This window comes from Chrysemys picta, chromosome 13 (genome assembly GCF_011386835.1).
Source record: "Chrysemys picta bellii isolate R12L10 chromosome 13, ASM1138683v2, whole genome shotgun sequence".
Lineage (NCBI taxonomy): Eukaryota > Metazoa > Chordata > Testudines > Emydidae > Chrysemys > Chrysemys picta.
The window spans coordinates 23,572,258-23,578,274 of record NC_088803.1 but is presented as its reverse complement, the minus strand read 5'-3'; positions in this window follow the sequence as shown (position 1 = coordinate 23,578,274).

The window sequence follows — 6,017 nt, the reverse complement described above, 5'->3', positions numbered from 1 at the left end:
ATTTTCCACTGCATGCATCCGATGAAGTGGGTTTTAGCCCACGAAAACTTATGCCCAAATAAATGTTGTTAGTCTGTAAGGTGCCACAAGTACTCCTGTTCTTTTAGTTTTTAACAGAGAAGACTTCGGGGAGTTACCTTGTACCCCTGTTCAGGTACCAGACTATGTGCAGAACTCCTGGCTTCAAACTCTCTGCCTCCTGCCCCAATTCTTCTGTCAGCTAGGTGCAGTATTTGCCAGTCCTTCCCCAGATGTACCCAAGAAGGCTGAGCACTTTGTCTCTGGGAAGTATTTCATGGAGATGGCATTCGGACCCAGGCCAGGGAACCCCTCCCACAGACATCGGCCTGATTCAGTGGGGAATGCAACTCCTGATGCTACATCTGACTCTGGCTGGCAGACCCACCCCTATGGTAGAGCCCAGTTGGGAGATTAGGAAGCAGTCCAATAAGCACGGGACCATGGCTTCCTCCAGGTCCAAGAAACTGGGCATTCCCTCCAGCTCAGCACAAGAGGAGACAGCACATTCTAAGTCCCCCAAGCACAGGGAGAAGAACCATAAACAATGGGATCCAGTGAAACTGGGTGGTGATCTAAGGGAGTTTGGGGACCTTAGTGGTGAGTGTTTACCCCAGCCCTGAATGTTGTGCCTCTATTGGTTGTGGTGGCAACTTTTCTAGCTGTGCCAGTCAGGTTTTGATATGTACTCAGACTTATCTCTAGGGTCAGATCCTTACTGGAGCCCTGTCCCATGGAGGTAATCTCCAGATCCTGCTGGAGAAACTGCAGGCCAGTGGAGCAAACAGATAGGAGGCTGGGACCAGTGCTGTTAAATGATCTGGAAAATGGGGTAAACAGTGAGGTGGCAAAGTTTGCAGACAATATAGAATTACTCAAGATAGTTAAGTCCAAAGCTGACAGTGAATAGTTACAAAGGGATCTCACAGAACTGGGTGACTGGGCAAGAAAATGGCAGATGAAATTCAGTGGTGATAAATACAAAGTCATGCACATTGGAAAATACTGTCCCAGCTATACATACAAAATAATGGGGTCTAAATTAGCTGTTACCACTCAAGAAAGAGATCTTGGAGTCACTGGATAATTCTCTGAAAACATCCACTCAACATGCAGCAGCAGTCAAAAAAGGTAACAATATTCGGAACCATTAGGAAAGGGGTAGATAATAAGAAAATATCATAATGCCTCTATATTAGGGCTGTCAATAATTGTGCTGGTAATAGGATCCTGTTTATTACATATTTTTGGACATTTTCAAATATTGTATTCTGTTGTAACAAATCAAAGTGTACAGTACTCAGTTGATTTTTTTATTACAAATATTTGCACTGTAAAAAAAATGGTGTTTTTCAATTCCCCCATTGCAAGTACTGTAGTGCAATCCCTTTATCATGAAAGTTGAATTTACAAATGTAGAATTATGGGGGGGGGGACAAAAAAACCTCTGCATTCAAAAATAAAACAATGTAAAACTTCAGAGCCTACAAGTCCACTCAGTCCTTATTCAGCCAATCACTCAGACAAACAAGTTTGCTTACATTTGTAGGAGATAAGCTGCTTGTTTACAATAACAATGAGGAGGCTGGTGGCACCTTAAAGACTAACATTTATTTGGGCATAAGCTTTCGTGGGTAAAAAACCCCACTTCAGATGCATCTGAAGAAGTGGGGGGTTTTACCCACGAAAAGCTTATGCCTAAATTAACAGTCTTTTAAGATGCCACTGGACTCAGTCTGTATCCACAAAAACAACGAACATGCCTACCCCTCTGATTCTTGTTTACAATGTCACCTGAAAGAGAGAACAGGTGTTTGCACTTTTGTAGCTGGCCTTGCAAGATATTTATATGCCAGATATGCCAAACATTCATATACCCCTGCATCTGGCATGCAATGCTGGCTACGAATGTGTGAACACCTGTTCTCACTTTCAGGTGATGTAAATAATCAAGCAGCATTATGTCCCTGTGATACAGGAGGGCCAGGGAGCAGTGGGAGAGTAGTAAAGGGGAAATATATAAGCCCTAGGCTAAATAAGGCATGGTTCCCTGTAGACTAGGGAGAGTGGCTATGGCTAATTGGAGCATGTGCAGTCAATTAAAGCCCTGTCAGGAACCTAATAAAACCCCCCTGCTTCAGGCAGTCAGAGAGGAGGAGGAGGACTGGAGGTGTGCTGAGAGATTTAAAAGACCAGAGAACTGAAGTAAGACCCTGCCCCAGCAGGGGAGGGAGACTCTCCCACAGTGTGTAAGGACCAAAGATATCCCATCAAAGGGGGAAGAGGATAAGAAACTGCAGGGGCTGGGGCTCAGTGAGGAGCAGACCCATCCCCTCCCCTGCTTCCCTCCTTTACCACCTTCCCAGGCCACTAACGGGGCCCTCGGGGCCCCAAGAGCAGGGGCAAGGGGTGGCATCTTAGCCCCCACCAAGAAAAGCACAGGACCCACCATATTAACATTGGCCATCTTGTTACAGTCCCATAAATGTAAACAAACTTGTTTGTCTTAGCGATTGGCTGAACAAGAAGTAGGACTGAGTAGACTTGTAGGCGCTAAAGTTTTACATTGGTTTGAGTGCAGGTACGTAACAAAAAAAATCTACATTTGTAAGCTGCACTTTCACAATAACGAGATTGCACTACAGTACTTGTATGAGGTGAATTGAAAGACTATCTTATCATTTTGAGTGCAAATATTAGTGATAAAAAAATATAAAGTGAGCACTGTACACTCTATTGTGTTGTAATTGAAATCAGTATATTTGAAAATGTAGAAAAATATCCAAAAATACTTAAGCAATAGAACACAGTGAAATTTATGAATGGTGTGATTAAAAGTGCAATTAATCATGATTAAATTTTTTAATTGTGATTTTTTTAAGTTAATCGTGTGAGATAACTGCAATTAATTGACGGCCCTATTCTATATAAATCCATGGTACACTCACATCGTGTATACTGCGTGAAGATCTGGTCACCACATCTCAAAAAAGATATATTGGAAAAGGTACACAGAAGAGCAACAAAAATGAGGGTATGGAACAGCTTCTGTTGGAGGAGAGATTAAAAAGACTGGGACTATTCAGCTTGGAAAAGAGATGACTGTGGAGGGGATGTGATAGAGGTCTATTAAAATCTTGACTGGTGTGGAGAAAATGAATAAGGAAATGTTATTTACTCCTTCATGTAACACAAGAACTAGGGGTCACCCAATGAAATTAACAGGCAGAAAGTTTAAAATAAAAGTAAGTACTACTTGTGGAACTTTTTGCCAGGGGCTGTTGTGACGGCCAAATTTATAACAGGTTCCAAAAAAGAATTAAATAAGTTCCTGGAGGATAGGTCCATCAATGGCTATTAGCCAGGATGGGCAGGGATGCAACACTGTGATCTGAGTATCCTTAGACTCTGACAGAAGCTGGGACCAGATGACAGGGGATGGATCATTTGATGATTGACTGTTCTGTTCATTCCTTCTGAAGAACCTGTCAGCCACTGTCGAAAGTCAGGATACTGGGCTGAATGGACCATTAGTCTGACCCAGTATGGCCGTTCTCATGTAAGACTTTGATACTGTATTCCCCATGAGCCTGGGGAGAACATATGTCATACATCATCATCTGGAGAGCACACCAGGACAACAGGTTAGAGAAAATTCTCAGCCCTTGCCCAAAAGGATGTGGGACATGGTCTAAGCAGAAGTGCAGGCAATACTGAGAATTGGGGTCATCGAGGAGTCCAAGAGTGACTGGAGGAGCCCTATAGTCCTGGTCCCCAAAGCAGATGGCACGTTCCAATTCTCTATCAACTTTCTTAAGGTCAGTTCGCCACAGAGCTTGATGCTTACATAATGCCACAAGTGGTTGAGCTGTTAAGAGCGGCTGGGCCTGGCTTGATAGATCTTACAAAAGGCTATTGGCAGATCCCTGTCTTCATCCCCCTCTACCTCCTTTGGCCATTTCCAACTTTAAAATCATTTGGCCTGCAGGGGGTTGCAGCAACTTTTCAGCGCCTGATTAACTGAATGCTTCGACCCTAACAGCAATGCACTGCAGCTTACCTTGATTACATTGTAATTTATAACCACACAGAACAGAATATTGGGAATCGTTAAGAAAGGGATAGATAATGAGAGAAAATATATTGTCTCTATATAAATCCATGGTATGCCAACATCTTGAATACTGCGTGCAGATGTGGTCACCCCATGTCAAAAATATATATTGGAATTAGAAAAGGTTCAGGAAAAAGGGCAACAAAAATGATGAGGGGTATGGAACAGCTTCCATATGAGGGGAGATTAATAAGACTGGTACTTTTCAGCTTGGAAAAGAGATGATTAAGAGGGGATATCATCGAGGTCTATAAAATCATGCCTGGTGTGGAGAAAGTAAATAAGGAAGTTTTATTTACTCATAACACATGAACTAGGGGTCACCAAATGAAATTAATAAGCAGCAAGTTTAAAACAAAGGGAAGTTTTTTTTTCCACACAACACACAGTCAACCTGTGAAACTCCTAGCCAGAGGATGTTGTGAAAGTCAAGACTAACAGTGTTCACAAAAGAACTAGATAAGTTCATCAATGGCTATTAGCTAGGATGGGCAGGGATGGTGGCCCTAGCCTCTGTTTGCCAGAAGCTGGGAATGGGCAACAGGAGATTGATCACTTGATTACCTGTTCTGTTCATTCTCTCTGGGGCAATTGGCATAGGCCATGATTGGAAGACAGGATACTGGGCTAGATGGACCTTTGGTATGACCTAGTATGGCCGTTCTTACGTTCACACATGGAAAGACCACCTCAGTCACCTAAGAGTAGTAGTCACTTCCCTGCCAAGAGTAAGTAGACCATGATAGAAGTGACTTATTTAGGATATTGGGTAGGAGGAAGCCTTATGAAACCACTGATAAAGTCCATATGGTAAACTCGTGCCCTACACCACAGACCAGAAGAGAGAGACACTACTTCCTTGGCCTGGAGGGACACGATCACAGGTTCATCCCCTACTTTGCATCGACTGAACTGCTGCTAAAGGGCAAAGTCACCAAAAAGATTGGCTGGCATGACTATTGCAATGGAGCTTTAACACCCTGGAGGTGCAGCTGAGCTGGGAGCCTGTCCTTGCCAACCCAGACTTCTCCAGGGGTTCATTCTCTATACAGGTGCAGCCAACGTTGGCCCGGGCAGTGGTGCTCTCCCAGGACTTTGAAGGCAAAGAGCACCCCCTCCTACATTTGAGCAAAAAGTTGTGAACCCAGGGAGAAATCATATTACATGACTGAGGAGGTGGCTCAGGCAACAAAATGTACTATGGAAGCCCTCAGGTATTATCTGTTGGGTAGTCCCTTCTCCCTAGTCACAAACCATGTACCTTACGGTGGCTACACTCTCTGAAGGACTCGCACCTCCAGGTTATGTGCTGGTATCTGGCACTCCAGCCCTACAGCTTCCAGGTGCAGCACTGTGCTGGGAAGGAACATGCAAATACAGATTCTTTTCACTAGAAGACTGGGAGCTGATTGAACAAGAAAGCTTTCTGGACTTGAGGGGGCAAGTGTGTGATGGGACGCACCCCCATTCCACTGACAGCAAGCCTAAGCAGCATCCCACACTCCAGCCATGCCATTAAGCATATGTGCGCAGCATGCTCTTCCTGGAGAAGGGAAGCTTACAAAGGTGAAGCTGGCCACGGAGCAGGGGGGAAAGCTTGCCCAAGAAGAGAGGCTACTAGAGACCACTAGGGAGCCCAGTAGCCAGGGAACCCAGCCCTAGGCAGTGACTAGCTTTCCCTTTCCCACCCCTTGTTTAGGGCAGACACCCTGCAGCCCCGAGAAAGGCTCTTGACACCTCTCCTATCAGCGCTGGACCTGAGGAGCAGGGCCAAGGACTGGAGATAATTAGACTCAGGAAGGATCTTGGAAATAAGCCATACTCTGCAGGGAACAGTGAGCTTGCCCAGGAGTGGGGGTTCCAGAGGGGACCCAGAGGCAAGAGA